Source organism: Camelina sativa, chromosome 13 (genome assembly GCF_030686135.1).
Source record: "Camelina sativa cultivar CO46 ecotype springtype chromosome 13, ASM3068613v1".
Classification (NCBI taxonomy): domain Eukaryota; kingdom Viridiplantae; phylum Streptophyta; class Magnoliopsida; order Brassicales; family Brassicaceae; genus Camelina; species Camelina sativa.
The window spans coordinates 20,606,470-20,623,178 of record NC_141892.1 but is presented as its reverse complement, the minus strand read 5'-3'; the positions used below and the strand labels follow the sequence as shown (position 1 = coordinate 20,623,178).

The window sequence follows — 16,709 nt, the reverse complement described above, 5'->3', positions numbered from 1 at the left end:
TATTTTTGTATAATTATATATATATATAATGTTTTATGTTGTAAACGCCTAAACCGCCTAAAAACCGTCTACGCCCCGACTAAGCGTTCTAGGCGCTAGGTGCTGGGTCACCGCCCAGATACCGCCTAGCGTTTTCTTGAACACTGCGTATAACATAGCATTTGTGGATAGTTACTGTTGTAAGCGTTTAACAACAATCACACAAATTGTCTTGATAGTTTGATTTTAAAACTTTTTCTTACTAGACTCAACCTTCATCGTATTTTCCCTAATTATGATGGTTTTGTGTATTTTTTTAATTAGATATCCAGCCGTCTAACAAATTGATAATCATTTTTTTTTGTAACACAAGTTTAGACACTACGTGGATTGGACAATGTAAATGGGCTTGGCCCAATCTATTTGACTTTGTGTATGTCAATCGTGTTCCTCGCACTTTGCAGTGTTCTTTTCTCTTTTCTCCCTCAAACTCACTCTTCTTCCCGACACATCATACTCCGATCTTCTTCGCTTAATTCCATATCTGAAGTCAAAAATTTTATCAGGAACCTGGAAACGATTTAGATTCGAAAAATCTGAACTCTGTAGGTGATGTTTTAAGCAAGGATACTCAGTTTATGGAGACCGAACCGTTGCATCGAATGTGGAATTAATCGTGGGTGTTGTTGAAACCCTAATTTCATTGGTTTAGGGTTTTGTAGCACAGTTTTTTCGCAACACAGACTAAAATCAAATGAAGAAGAAACAAGAAGAGAGTTCGTTGGAGAAGCTGAGCACTTGGTATCAAGATGGAGAGCAAGAAGGTGGGGAGAGAAGTGAGAAGAGAAGGATGAGTCTTAAAGCATCGTACTTTGAGAGTTCTCGAATCGGTGGGAGTAAAAGCAAAGAAGATAACAAGTCTCTGGTTGATGCAGAGCATCAAGATCGTGATTCCAAGGGTTCTGATAAGAGAGAGAGAGATGGGAGAGAACGAACTCATGGGTCTTCTTCTGATACGAGTAAGAGGAAGAGATGGGATGAAGCTGCTGTTCCTGTTAATGATGGTGATTATAAAAGTAGTAAGCTTTCTGATTCTAGACATGATAGTAGTGGTGGAGAGAAAGGTTTTGTTAGTAATGAACATGGTGAGGGTAGGAGTCATTCGAAGTCTGATAGGAGTTTGAAGGCTAGTAGTAGAGAGGATAAGAGTAAGAGTCGAGGTGTGAAAGATGATGATAGGGGTAGTCCTCTCAAGAAAACGAGTGGTAAGGATGGTTCTGAGACAGTGAGAGAAGTGGGTCGATCTAACAGGTCTAAGACACCAGACAGAAGTGGGAAGCGTCATCAAGAATCTGAACATTCGGATGCAGACTACGAAAAAGAGAAATATGGTCGGAAAGATGAGAGATCCAGAGGTAGGGATGATGGCTGGTCTGATAGGGATAGGGATCAAGAAGGCTCAAAGGATACTTGGAAGAGAAGACATTCTAGTATTAGTGATAAAGATCAGAAAGATGGGGACTTACTTTATGATCGTGGCAGGGAACGGGAGTTCCCAAGGCAAGGACGTGAAAGGAGTGAAGGCGAGAGGTCTCATGGTCGTTTGGGTGGCAGGAAAGATGGAAACAGGGGTGAAGCAGTTAAAGCTTTGTCAAGTGGTGGCGTTTCAAATGAGAATTATGATGTAATTGAGATACAAACAAAGCCACTTGATTATGTCAGAAGAGAATCAGGTCCCAACTTTGCTCGTACGACTGAATCGGGTCAGCAGCCTCCTAAAAGGCCTACGAATAATGATGAAGAGTGGGTTTACAACCAGGAAGGTAGTAGACAGAGAAGTGAGACTTTTGGGTTTGGAACTTATGGGGAGGATTCGAGAGATGAAGCTGGTGAAGCCAGTTCTGATTACTCAGGGGCTAAAGCAAGAAACCAGAGAGGTGCAACCCCTGGTCGAACTCATTCTATGCAAACCCCTAATAGAGGTCCGCAGGCTCCACAAGGCATGAGAGGGAACAGACCCTCAAGGGGTGGGAAAGGAAGACCTGCTGGTGGCAGAGAGAACCAACAAGGTGCCATTACAATGCCTATCATGGCGTCACCATTTGCGAATCTTGCAAATGCCACCACCCAGCCCTATTCATTCTCTTACTCCTGGTATCTCGCCAATTCCAGGCGGTCTTGTTACCCCTGTCTTCATGCCTTCATTTGCCCCGACTTTTGTCTGGCCTGGGGCCCGAGGAGTTGATGGTAGTATGTTACCTGTTCCTCCTGTTCTCTCGCCTCTTCCTCCTGGACCATCAGGCCCAAGATTTCCTTCAATTGGCACTCCACCAAACCCGAATATGTTCTTTAATCTACCAGGTTCTGACAGAGGAGGGCCACCTAACTTCTCTGGGCCTGAATTTAATGTTTCTGGACAAATGGGACGTGGAATGCCATCTCATAAAAATTCAGGGGGTTGGGTTCCTCCTCGATGTGGTGGACCTCCTGGTAAAGCTCCTTCTAGGGGAGAGCAAAATGACTATTCCCAGAATTTTGTGGATACTGGAATGCGTCCCCAGAATTTCATCCGAGAGCTGGAGCTTACCAATGTGGAAGACTACCCCAAGCTGAGACAGCTCATACAGAAGAAGGATGAGATTGTATCTAACTCAGCTTCTGCACCAATGTATTTTAAAGGCGACTTGCATGAAGTTGAGTTATCTCCCGAGTTATTTGGAACAAAGTTTGATGTTATTCTTGTTGACCCACCGTGGGAGCAATATGTCCATAGAGCTCCTGGTGTTTCTGATAGTATGGAGTATTGGACATTTGAAGACATTATCAATCTCAAGATTGAGGTGACTATTCTTTACACATTCTCTTCCGATATATTTTTTGTACTACACTTTGCTTAGCACTAGATCTACTAGTGCAGATATCATTTTTCATCTTGAGTAATAGGTAGAGGAAATAGTGATACTGAACATATAGTACTAAAACCATAGAGATAGTGAGATCCACTAAGAAGAAAGGCTACAAGAAATGATGGGAGGCTGACCAAGACCGAATCATGGGCCGCAAAACGATAATTTTGTCACACTCAAATACAAGGATTCAATGTGTTTTTAGAGACCTAACTTGCACTAAAGATGATGAATCATCAGCTCCCCAAAGAAAGAGACATCAAGAGTCGAGTACCGAAGAAAGAGTTCAAGATAAAACTGCTTTGCCACAAAACATGGTTTAACTATTAAAACCATCAGATAGTTTTTTCCCTCAAAATTACGGGTTCGTATTTTCTGGCCAAAATTGTAATTTTGTAATTTTCTCGTCAAAACATTTCCATTTATGTTTGTCAAAAGATGATTATGTATTTTCCCTAAAAAACGCATGCATTTATTTTTACTGCCAAATCGTAATTCCATAATTTTCCCGATAAAAACATGACTCCATGTTTTTCCATCAAAAAATAATTTCCCAATTTTCCCGCCAAAAACATAATTTAACATTTTCGGCAAAAAACGTGATTTTGTATCTGTTTTTGCCAAAAACATAATTCCACAGTTTTTTTTGCCAAAAACACAACCATTTTCCGCCAAAAACGTGATATCAAAACTCATTTATGTTATTACTTTTCCACCAAAAACGTGATATCACAACTCATTTATGTTATTTGTAGTAATATATAATAATAATTATTTATTTATTTATTTTTAGTAAGTAAAACAAATTATTTTATGATTGTGGATACTGTCTTACTGAGGAGTGGTAAAAGAAGAAGTGAGAAAGCTAGCTGACCCTCTACATAGAAGCTGAACGAGTCATAAGGCTTAACTGTATAAAATATCAAATTAGCAAAAACTCCGAAAATAATTAACACCACATCCTTCTAAATCTGAATTTAGGAAGGTATATATATGGCTTAAAATAGAATATGGGATACATGCAATTCTTATATTTATGTAAACTTTTTTCTTTCTGTTTATTAATTTACTTTCTAAACACAATCAATTTGTTTTTATCATTTAAGATGAAGAAATTATTTTTACTTACGTTTACAGTTCTATTTATCTTCACTGTTCTTGTGATAGGTATGTATTTTTGTTTGGAAACATTTTAACAGATTATTACATATAGCCGTATTAAAAGTTATAATTTTGAAAACCATATTATTTCTTCAAGATATTGATTCAACTATGGTATATATATTTTGTAGCATAACTATTTGTTCACCTTTGAATTCCAGTATATTACACTTTTTCTTTCAATAATTTAGTATTTTATAGTTAAAAATTAAATTTATATATTATTTAAAATCACCTCAGTATAATTCTTCTTAGTAAAATGTTTTGTGGTTTTGTCTAGAACAATCACTGATTTTTTTTTTTTTTTGTAAAAGTATTTGTTATGTCAATACCTTTACTTACACTCAATAGAAAAAAAATCTAATTTTTACCATTTTCTTCACGAAAACGTATGATTTTGTAATGTTTCATATATGAAAATAACAGGAACTGTACAAGAAAAGCTAAGTACATGTAATTGGTTTTTACCTAAAAAACCTGGAAAATGTGTTAAAGAAGATTGTGATCATTTGTGTAAGAAAAATGGCCAAAAACAATTGTTGGTCGGTGCTGGCTACCAACAAATGCTACCCAGTGCCTCTGTCAACTATGTGGCACCAGAGCCGGCCCGTAGGACAATCTGGTGAACCAACAGCAAGTGGTCCTTACTTTTATATTCAAAATTTGGCCTTCTTTGTTAAATTGAGGCAAAGTTTTTAGAAATTTTTTGAGTTCAAACCTTCAAAATATAAAAAAGCAGCCTTTTTATTTTTAGTTTGCAGCCTACTAAATTTTTGGGACGGATCTGTGTGGCGTCGCCAGCGAAATTCCTTAATTTTGTTTATCCATAATAAAACTTATATTACTAATTATTAAAATAAAGTAATAAAATATTTGTTGGATCTTCTTGTTCTGATCAGGGGCTGAGAAAGGGATAGGGCACCCTTCCCATACACCTTTTCTAAACTTACCTAGTGAATATAGGAAAAACGATCTGTATCCCCCCAGAAACTTTCATATAGCACCACATCCACCCAGTTTTTAAACGTCGATCTCTGTTCCCCCAATTTGTAAGTTTCAGTCCAGTATCTCCCCAAATTTAAAGTTCGAAACTTCTATCCACACATTATGCTAAAATTGTGGTTTATTATTGGTTTACGCGGTTTATGAAACAAAACCAATGTGAAACCAAAAACTGAATACAGTAAACCGAATTGAGACCCGATATCACAACCCGAAATATATACCCAATGTGAAGAATCCCTAAATTAAAAAATTTAGAACCCTAGTTTTAATTTTGCTCTCTTCATCGATATTTTAGATTTCTATTTTCAACAGCTGAGCTTGGATATGAGCAATTCAACTGGAGCTACGAGTGCAACATCCAATGTCCAACAGAGAAGAAGAGTTGTGGGTGTACCGAAGACGTGTTGGTGTGGAGCTAGTATCGTGGCTTTGATTTCAAAATTCGCTGCCAATCCATACCGCTGTTACTATCGGTGTGGTTATGCTGCATCACATAAGGTAATGTGTTTGATTTTTGGATTGTTTTGGACAAATTTCACTCTAATTCTATGTGCTTTGTAGCTCATTGATGATAACCACAATTTCAAGTGGGTTGACGAAGCATTGTTGGATGAGATTGAGAGATTGGCTGTCAGAACGGCTGTACTTGAACAAACAGTGTCCCAGATTACAACAGAGACTATGGATCACCAAAAGATTGTTTTTTAGAAGATGCAAATGAAGCTAGAGAAAGAGATTTTTGAGAGGGTAGAAGAAGACCTGTTGGAAACCAAATCAAGTCTGAAGAAAATAATGATTGTTGTAATTGTAGGTTGTATGATCATGATTGGTTTGAGCAAACTGATAGTTTGATTGGCTTGTAGTTGTTGGTTTTGTTATGTATGGGCTTTTAGTTGTTGGGTTTGTTATGTATTGTGTTGTTGTTGTTAGTGTTATGTTCTTCTTGTTGTGTCCTCTTTGTTGTCTAATGAGAAAGGAGATACCAAAATAACAAAAAACAGAGACTTTGGCACAAATGGTTCAAAACCAATACATAAGCCGAATTAAACATCCTAAAAATGCATCCATGGTTCAAAACCAATACATAAGTCTAGTTAAACATCCTAAAACAGAGACCATTACATTAATTATCCTAATCAGATGGGAAAACAAAAACCCGACCATATTGATGTTCATATATTTTACCCTGTTTTCCCTTAATATATTCACATCTTTTGCATCTTTTGCTATCCATTTTGACCATTATTGCATAGCTTTAGGACTGTTCTTGCATTAGAGTTTAGTTGCATTGCATTTGCATCTTTTCATGCATAAACAGGTGATTTTGGAGCTTGAGGAGCATGGAAGCAATGTTGAGGAGAAGTGAAGCAATCATGAGGAGAAAGCAAGAGAGCTAAGGCTGAAGAACCAAGGTCCGGAGTCCAACTCGACTGCCCACTCGACCAGACACTCCACCGTGTGCTGAGAGGGACTCGACCAAGTGGGAGGAGCACAAAAGGAGCCAACTCGACCGGTCACTCGACCGAGCACCAGGTCGAGTTGGTCGAGCCGCCTGGCTATTTTGTCTTTTAGCGTTTTTAGGGCTTCCACTACTTTTTCTATATAAGGGCTTGTACCTACAGCCACCAAAAGAGTCCAGCTTTTTAGAGAGTCAAAAACCTAGTTTTTACCATTTTTAGAATTATTCCTTTTGCACTTTTATTTTCTTAGATCTTGTACTTCTTTTAAAAGGAGAAAAAGACTAAATTCTTCAATATTGTTGGTTTCATAACTTTCTTAATATTGAGAATTTGAGTTTGGTTCTTTCTTCAATATTGTAGATCTTTGATTTATCTTTCTAATGATGCAAGTTTCAGTATTTTCTGGGTTTATGACTTTATTGTTCATCATGTATGCTTGTGAGTAGTTGCTTAGGATCTTGAGGATGGGTAGGCTGGGTTGTGTTTGAGGTTTGTTTGATTTGGTCAATCTTGATTGTTGTAGATCTCTTCTAGGCTAGATGTTCTTAATGCTGATCTTATATCTGAGAGGGTAGGATCTGATTTCAAGCCTCTTAGCATCACACCAATGTCTAAGGAGCATAGATAAGGCTAGATCTGGAGACTATCATTAGGCTTGCTAAGAGATTAGAAGTCTTGTTTGATTTTTGACATATTGCTTAATCCCTGCTTGTGTAGATTCTTTACTTTGTGAGAACAAGTCTAGAGATGCATGAGTTTGATTGTTTCTTGCCATGAGAGTGGATTAAACATGTCTTAGAAATATATGTCTAGAGATTAGCTCAAGTTGTTTGAGATTTGTTGACCAAGTTAGATGACCTCAATCATAGTCCAACCCATGAATCCCTCCTCAAGACCTTTCTTGTTTATTGATTTCTTAGCTTAAATCCTGTTGTTTGATCGTTGTTTGATTCGTTTTGGTATTGCTCTATTTTTCTTGTGTTGCTCTGTTTTGCGTATTTGTCCAGCTCGACCTTGCACTCGATCGAGTGCTTGCTCGAGTTCCAACCCAGAACTTGTGTTTATGATTTTTGTTTGTCCTGTTTCACTCTAGTTGCATTTCTGTTGCATTCATTTAGTATCCTGTTCATTACTTACCTTGCATTAGTTCAATACTTGCATTTCCATAGTTTCTATTTCTGTTTTAGCTTCATAATTGTCATAATCATTCTGTTCCATTTGAATTTAGCTCATAATTCTTGTAGTTTTACTTTCTGCATTTTACATTTCATCATAGGATTGTTAGTGACAAACAACCTTTACATCTGGCTAGACTTAGACTCATATGCACATCTTGATTGATCACAAACACTCAGATTGGATTGACACCTCTTATACTACAATTGCATAAGGGGAATTGAAACACCCTGACATCCATTCATTCATAAGTCATCAATCCATACATCATTCACCACAACCTACAAAATAATCTGTTTCAATTTGGCGTCGTTGCCCATTTGAGTGTGTTTTGTGACATTTAGGATCATTATTAGTCTAAGATTAAGTTCGTTTATACACTTGTGAAGTTACTGAACTCGAATCTTCCTTTGCTTGGTTGTCTTGAGTTTCAGGTACCCACTCGACCACCACTCGACCGAGCCGTGATCGAGCACTTGATCGAGTCAGAAGCCGGATCCAAATAGCCATCACTTCCCAGTCGACTGGACCACCCACTCGAGCCTGCGCTCGACCGTGTACCTGTTCGAGTCTGTAGTCGAGTTTGTTGATGCACACAAGGTCAAAAGGCAAAGACAGTCTTCAAAGGCCTATTGACAACATCCACAGGCTACAAAAGGGTTTGAGACATAAGCAAAGAAGAATAGTTCAGGAACAAGAACAACAAGTAGCCATGGAGCAACAAAATCAACAAGCTCCAAGGGCAAGGAACATTGGTGTTGGGGATGCACCTAACACACACAGCCAAAGAGCTGGTATTGTGCCTCCTGCTGTGGCAAATAATAATTATGAAATAAAGAGTGGATTGATCTCCATGATACAAGCCAACAAATTTCATGGGTTGCCAGTGGAGGATCCTCTAGATCACCTTGATGAGTTTGACAGAATATGTGGACTCACAAAAATCAATGGAGTAAGTGAAGATGGCTTCAAGTTAAGGCTATTCCCATTTTCCCTTGGAGACAAAGCTCATCTATGGGAGAAGTCTCTTCCTACTGGAGCTATAACCACATGGGATGCATGCAAGAAAGCTTTTCTGGCCAAGTTCTTCTCCAATGCAAGGACTGCTAGGTTGAGGAATGAAATTTCTGGGTTTGTTCAAAGGAATAATGAGACCTTTTGTGAAGCTTGGGAGAGGTTTAAAGGATTCCAAACTCAGTGTCCTCACCATGGCTTCAGCAAAGAGTCCCTTCTAAGCACTTTGTATAGAGGAGTGCTTCCCAAGATAAGAATGCTTCTTGATACAGCTTCAAATGGCAACTTCCTCAACAAGAATGTGGAAGAAGGATGGGAATTGGTTGAGAACCTTGCTCAGTCAGATGGTAATTATAATGAAGATTATGATAGAACCATAAGGATCCCCTCCACTGATCAAGAGGACAAATACAGGCATGGTTTAAAGATGGTCAATGAGAAGCTTGACAAGATTCTCCTAAGCCAGTCAAAAACCATTCACTTCATTGGTGAAGAAGAAGCTCCAGTCCAAGAAGGAGATAGGGAGTTTGCTGAGTTGTGTTATATGCAGAACCAAGGAGGAGGATACAAAGGCTACAACCAAGGTGGAGGATTCAAGCAGAACAAGCTCTCTTATAGGAGCACCAATGTAGCCAACCCTCAAGACCAAGTCTATCCACCTCCTCAGCCTCAACAACAACACAACTATGCACCCAAGCAGCACCAACAAGTGTTCCAGCCCCAATTGTGTCCCCCACCAGGGTTTCAGACTAACCAAGGCCAGGAACAAGACCTAAGAGCAATGATACAACAGCTGTTGATTGGGCAAACCAATGGGAAAATTGAGGAAGCCAAACAGTTTGCTGAGCTGAATCAAAGGTTAACATCACAATATAATGATCTCAATATGAAGTTTGAAGGTCTGAACTCCAGAGTGAAGTATATGGAGAATAATATAGCATCTACTTCCGCTCCAAAACCCACCCAACTCCCTGGAAAAGCAGTTCAAAACCCAAGGGAGTTTACTGCCAAACCCATTCATATCTTTGAAGAGGAAGTCATTGAGGACAGTGAAGTTCAAGTTGGGGAGGATTGGTCATTTCTTGAAGCTCAGAGTGAAGTTTGTGCAAAGCAGACTGACTCCGGTATTGCACTCGACCAGGTGCTCGAGCATGCACTCGACCGAGTGAGTGTTCGAGTGGCCGATCGAGCTGAAGAGTCAGAAGCTGTCAAGCCTGCTAAGTACATCCCTCCTGCTTACAAACCGCCTCTACCATTCCCAGGACGTTTCAAGGCACATAAGCTTAAGGAATTAAGGGAAATCATTGAGAAAAAACAAATGTTGACTTTGCAACAAAAGGAAGAGAAGGTTTTGAAGGAAGAGGTTGTGATTGAGAAACAAGAAGAAGTGATGGCCATACAAGAGATCATCATTGCTTACCAAGAGGAAGAGAGAGGACTTACCTTGGAACAGTATGATCCATATCCTCTCTATAAGGATTTTTTGCTTGATTTATCAAAGAAGAAAGCTCAAGTTCAAGATGAGAAGGATCTTGAAGACCTTGGAGGAGTAATCATCCCAATTAAGCTTAAGGATCCAGGTCCATTCTATCTGCCTTGCACACTTAGCTATCTTCACTACAACCAGTGCTTATGTGACTTGGGAGCATCTATCAGTGTGATGCCCTATTCTATAGCACAAAAGATTGGGCACACTGACTTCAAGTCCACCAACCTTCATATATGCCTAGCTGATGGTTCAAACAGAGATGTGGTTGGCAAATTGGAGAATATTCCATTCAAGATAGGAAGAGCAAGGGTTCATACAGATTTTGTGGTATTGGAGATGGACAAGGAACCTGGAGATCCTATCATCCTTGGGAGGCCATTCTTGGCCACAGTTGGAGCTGTTATTGATGTCAAGGAGGGTCTTGTGACCTTGAACATTTCTGAGGATATAGCTATGAAGTTTAACATCTATAACCTAACCAACCTTCCTACCATTGATGATCAACCTTTTACTATCAAGGACAAAGGTGGTCATGAAGGTTTAAGTGAAGTGGCAACTCCAAAGGACAATCTCCCTCTTCAAGAAGATTCTGTGGAAAAGCTTAAGAGGTCAGTTCAAGAGTTGACTGGTATGGTTAAAGATCTCCAAGTCAAGCTAAACAAGAGGTCTTTGAGGAAAGCAAGACCAAGGCTCAAAATCAGGAAGAAATATGGTTTGTGTGTTAAGGGTGAGGTGATCAAGGATCAGACTCACAATGATCAAGAAGTGCCAGGGAGGATTTCATCACCTCCTTGGTATCTAACAAAGCCTAAGAAGGCAACCAAAGTCAAGCTTAGTGACTCTAAACAAGCTCACTAGGGAGGAAGTCCCTAAGGTATCCTTTGTAAATATGCTTTATTTTCTTAGTAGTTTTGATATGTTTTGTTTTATGTTTGTGTTGGGCAGGCCTTTCAATGAAAGTGTAGATGGGTATGGAGAGATTTGGACTTGGGGAAGGAGATTCGCAAGCCCACTCGACCAGCCCACGAGAGGTACTCGACCGAGTTGGCAAAGAACTAAGGCCCACTCGATTCTCATTTCTCTAGAATGATCGAGTGGAGGGAAGAACAAGAAGAAAAATTTTGAAATTTCAAACTTTGGTCAAGGAGCTCGACCACGTGCTGGTCGAGTGGCAGCAAAAAGCAGGTCAAGATTCTCATTTCAAATTTGAATGGTATGGACGCTCCACCCTTGTCTCCTTGCCCCCTTAGCTTCTTTAAATAAAGCCTTACACGATCCTATGTCTCTCACACTCTCTCATTTGCTCAAAACAATTAAAATCAAGTTTTAAAATCTCTCTCTCAAAGTTCATCTTTTGCTCAAGCTTAGCTCTTTTAAGTTTTTGGGTCACTAACCTATTAAACTTAAGCTTTGAGTCTATTCCCTTCAGTTCTATTCGAAAATGTCTTCAAGGATTACAAGGAATTCTCAACAAGCGGCTGCAAGCTCCATGGAACGTTTTGATGACCGCCTACAATCAAGAGGAGAAGCTGGAAGAACCACTCGACGCCCCACTCGAGCATGCACTCGATCGAGTGGTGGTCCGAGTGGTCGATCGAGTCAGATGCCGTGTTCAAGAAATCAGTCAGTTGAGAAAGATCCTGAGAGAACTGAAAGTGAAGAAGAAAGGGAGCCAACTCTTAGTGATTTCATGAGGAGAAACAAGGCCAAAGGGAAGAGGCCAGCAGTTGAGATTGAACAAGAGGAGGTTGAGAGTGAGAGTGAAGAAGAAGGTGAAGAAGAAGAGGGAGAGGATGATGGTGAAGCAGAATCTTGTGGATTGACAAAGAGGCAACTTTATGAAGCTTTCATGAGAATGGAGTTCCTGGGAACTAGGTATCCACACAAGGAAACCATGGAGAAGCTAGCCATTGATAAAGACGTGGAATACCTTTTTGAGAAAAGCAACCTAACCAAGTTCATGGGGCTTTGCATGGAGGGGTATAAAGAAGAAAGTTGTGAGTTTCTAGCCACAGTCAAGCTGCACACATATGCAAGGAAGGATGATGAGTTTGGAGCTGGTCATATTGCTTTCACAATCAAGGGGAAGAACTATGAGCTTTCTTTGAAGAAGATAGCAAATGTGTTTGGTTTTGAAGTTGGTAGTAATAGGAGCTTGATGATACCAAGAGAGGAGCTCTATGCCATTTGAGAAACCATTGGAGACAACATCACCTATTCATCCTCCAAGACCAAGAGTTCAAAGATAAGAAGCCCAGTCCTAAGGTACTTCCACAAGGCTTTAGCAAATACATTCTTTGCTAAGAAGGAGACTGGAAATCTCAATGAAGTTGAGCTCAAGGTAATTGACATGGCTCTCAATGGAATCATCCTTTAGGCAAGAAATAGAACCATCATTCTTGGGACCACTGTGGAGACTGACCTTCCAATGGTGCTCATTGACCACATGATATATTTGAGAAGTTGGGTAGGCAAGCTACAAAACAAAGGGTCAAGAGGAGCCTTAGCCATTGGAGGCATGATCACTCCAATACTACAAGCTGCCAAGGTCCCACTTAGAGGAGAGAAGGTTTTGCCAAGATGGATTGACTCAAGCTACCTCACCTCCACTCTCATATTGGCCAAGGAAATGCATCAAGGAAATCACATCTTCAACTTTGAGCTTCCAACAGTTGGGAAAAAACAGTTGATCTTACCTAACCAAGAGCTCACCACCATTCAAGAAGGAGCAAACATTGACTTTTGGCCAGCTGATGAGTTCTTGTTTGATGGGATAGTTCAACCTAGAGTTGATGAAGCTGGAGATGTGCAAATGGCTGATGGGGAGGAGCAATTTTACTTTGAAGATTATGAGCCTAACCCAAGGGATAGTAAAGGAGTGAGAGAGACTAGCAAGAGGTTGACTCTCCTACAAAAGTGGAGCAAGTGGCATGGGAAGAGGTTTGATAAGCTTAAGAAGAAGGTGACCAATATGGCTAAGTCCATCAAGGGCCTAAAGAAGGAGATTGCTGAGCTGAAGAGTGCAAACTCATCTCCAAGCCATTCAAGCCCTTTGAGGAGGAGTAGCTCAACTAGAGCACTCTCAAGAGTTGCAAACCCTGTGGAACCAGCTAGAGCTTCAATGTACGAGCCAAATCAGAGGAAGAGGAGTTCAAGTAGCCGTGAACAACAATTTTTGAGGCACTCGACCGGGTCACTCGAGCACCCACTCGACCGAGCACCCCAGATGCACTCGGCCGAGTTCCAGCCCAGATCACCTTATGGCTTCCCACCTCCAGCTGCTTATCCAGGATATCCAGGTTACCCTCCCATCCCACCCCAGTACTTCATGGATCTAGCACTCTACCAGCAGTTCTACCAGCAGCAAGGTCAGAATTTTGACATTCGCGGTCCAGCTCGACTCCCCCCCCACTCGAGCACGTACTCGACCGAGTCCCGGTCGATTCCCATCGTCGAGCTGCCCCAATCTCCACCTCCAAGTCATCAACAAGACCCCAATTACACCTTTGACAGCATGCAAGAGGATGTGGACAGTTTCTTCTCCAATCCTTGAGGTACCACTATCACCTTCCCTTGTAAATACCATAGCATTTGATGTTGTGTTTTGTTTTTGATTTTGAATCCTCTTACAAATTTCTTTCACACAGAGGACTGTGTGATTTAAGTTTGGGGGAGGGTTTGATATAGCATTTGATGTTGTGTTTTGTTTTCTTATTTCAAATTTTTAGCATCATCATGTTAATACTTGCATAGCATCTAAGGCATAGAAAAACCCTAAAAATTTGAAAATTTTTGCAAAATTCTTTATAAAAAAAAAAGAGTGTTCATGTAGTTTGCATTGCATAATAGCATCTTGTTTAGCATGTTTCATGTAGGATTGTATAATATTTGCATTAGGGATCTATGATGAGTTTTGCCTTGCTAGCTTGTTTAATTCACTAGACTAGGATCAATGCCCAAGTTAATAGTACTTTGATGCTAGTTGAGTGGTTAGAAGCATAAGATTGAACCAAGCCTTGAATTCCTGCATTGCATTTGGTCTAAATTGGAGCATGTTGTGATTTGACATCATTTCCTACTTATAAGAACTTAATATTGACTGTTAAATATCAATGTGTGCATTGCTTTAAACTCATGGATATCATATACATATTTGGATCATCTTTCTCCTCTTTACCACTCTTGTTGATCCAAGTAGCTGATTGAATCATTAAAATCAGTTTCCAATACCCCTAACCAACCCTTCTTTCAAGCCATGTTTATTCTTGAGTGTGTGAGGCCTTTTTGGGATTGAGCTTGGTAGAAAGTGTTAGGTTTGAACTGACAAGAATAATGCCTTGTGTAGTTCTAGTTTGCATTTTCCAAACTAGATAGGACTAGGTGATTTCATTGTTGGGTTTGGGATTTGGTTGTTTGAAAAAGAAAGAAAAGAAAAGAGGAAAAGAATGGGAAGTATGATATTGTTTAAAGATGGTTTCAGTCAAAAAAAATAAAGAAAGAAAAAGAAGAGTTTAGCAAAATGCTTTTATGTCTTAAGAATAAGAAGAAAAGAAAACCATAGCAAATAAGTAAGAATCTCCCATTCCACTAGAAAGATCAAATAAGAAACCTCTCCTAAGACTTTAAAATCAAAAGAGAAAAGGGTGAAAGAGAAGAGAAGAAGTTAAAGGGTAGCACTAGGATCAGTTGGGTTTAGATTGATAGGATAAACACTTTGGGTGCCTTTGGGTAGACAAGGTTTTGTTTTTGTATGTGTCTAAGTGTTCTTACCTTTAGCATTCTTCAAAAGCTCAATCCATTTTTATAAGAGAACCTTGATATTGATAAGCCCCACTCTAAAGAGAGACCATCATTGTCTCTAAACCTTTTACTACCAAGCCAAATGAGTTTAAGCATTGCATATAATTGATTCATGTTCTTGATTAATGAATGTTCAAGGAAATGGTTGATTTGAATGCATGTGGACATCTAAGGCTCAAATCAGTAAAGGATGTGATATGCTTGTCTAAAATCTTTAAGTAAAGCTCATTCAACTTGCATCATAGTACTAGTAACTTGGACATTGATTCTAGATGGTCTATTTGCAAGCTTTAGGAGCTGAGATCCCACTTTCAAACCTCCCATACCTTCTTATGTCTTGTTCATTTGCTTGAGGGCAAGCAAAGACTAAGTTTGGGGGTGTTGATGTTCATATATTTTACCCTATTTTCCCTTAATATATTCACATCTTTTGCATCTTTTGCTATCCATTTTGACCATTATTGCATAGCTTTAAGACTGTTCTTGCATTAGAGTTTAGTTGCATTGCATTTGCATCTTTTCATGCATAAACAGGTGATTTTGGAGCTTGAGGAGCAGGAAGCAATGTTGAGGAGAAGTGAAGCAATCATGAGGAGAAAGCAAGAGAGCTAAGGCTGAAAAACCAAGGTCTGGAGTCCAACTCGACTGCCCACTCGACCAGACACTCGACCGTGTGCTGAGAGGGACTCGACCGAGTGGGAGGAGCACAAGAGGAGCCAACTCGACCGGTCACTCGACCGAGCACCAGGTCGAGTTGGTCGAGCCGCCTGGCTATTTTGTCTTTTAGCGTTTTTAGGGCTTCCACTACTTTTTCTATATAAGGGCTTGTACCTGCAGCCACCAAAAGAGTCCAGCTTTTTAGAGAGTCAAAAACCTAGTTTTTACCTTTTTTAGAATTATTCCTTTTGCACTTTTATTTTCTTAGATCTTGTACTTCTTTTAAAAGGAGAAAAAGACTAAATTCTTCAATATTGTTGGTTTCATAACTTTCTTAATATTGAGAATTTGAGTTTGGTTCTTTCTTCAATATTGTAGATCTTTGATTTATCTTTCTAATGATGCAAGTTTCAGTATTTTCTGGGTTTATGACTTTATTGTTCATCATGTATGCTTGTGAGTAGTTGCTTAGGATCTTGAGGATGGATAGGCTGGGTTGTGTTTGAGGTTTGTTTGATTTGGTCAAGCTTGATTGTTGTAGATCTCTTCTAGGCTAGATGTTCTTAATGCTGATCTTATATCTGAGAGGGTAGGATCTTATTTCAAGCCTCTTAGCATCACACCAATGTCTAAGGAGCATAGATAAGGCTAGATCTGGAGACTATCATTAGGCTTGCTAAGAGATTAGAATTCTTGTTTGATTTTTGACATATTGCTTAATGCCTGTTTGTGTAGATTCTTTACTTTGTGAGAACAAGTCTAGGGATGCATGAGTCTGATTGTTTCTTGCCATGAGAGTGGATTAAACATGTCTTAGAAATATATGTCTAGAGATTAGCTCAAGTTGTTTGAGATTTGTTGACCAAGTTAGATGACCTCAATCATAGTCCAGCCCATGAATCCCTCCTCAAGACCTTTCTTGTTTATTGATTTCTTAGCTTAAATCCTGTTGTTTGATCGTTGTTTGATTCGTTTTGGTATTGCTATGTTTTTCTTGTGTTGTTCTATTTTGCGTATTTGTCCAGCTCGACCCTGCACTCGATCAGCACTCGATCGAGTGTT

General features: G+C 39.5%; 1 non-coding gene and 2 pseudogenes across 2 annotated transcripts; 2 read left to right on the top strand and 1 right to left on the bottom strand.

Moving 5' to 3' along the window:
- The first annotated feature begins 660 nt into the window (after window positions 1-660).
- Window positions 661-2,876, top strand: LOC104774215 (N6-adenosine-methyltransferase non-catalytic subunit MTB pseudogene; annotated as a pseudogene).
- A 1,115-nt stretch (window positions 2,877-3,991) lies between these two features.
- Window positions 3,992-4,802, top strand: LOC147929771 (putative defensin-like protein 142; annotated as a pseudogene). Its single transcript, XR_015577351.1, has 2 exons — window positions 3,992-4,052; window positions 4,473-4,802. The product of XR_015577351.1 is annotated as a putative defensin-like protein 142 (transcript).
- A 3,993-nt stretch (window positions 4,803-8,795) lies between these two features.
- On the bottom strand, window positions 8,796-8,902 carry LOC147929770 (small nucleolar RNA R71). Its single transcript, XR_015579031.1, has one exon. It is a non-coding gene; the product is annotated as a small nucleolar RNA R71 (small nucleolar RNA).
- Window positions 8,903-16,709: the final 7,807 nt, after the last annotated feature.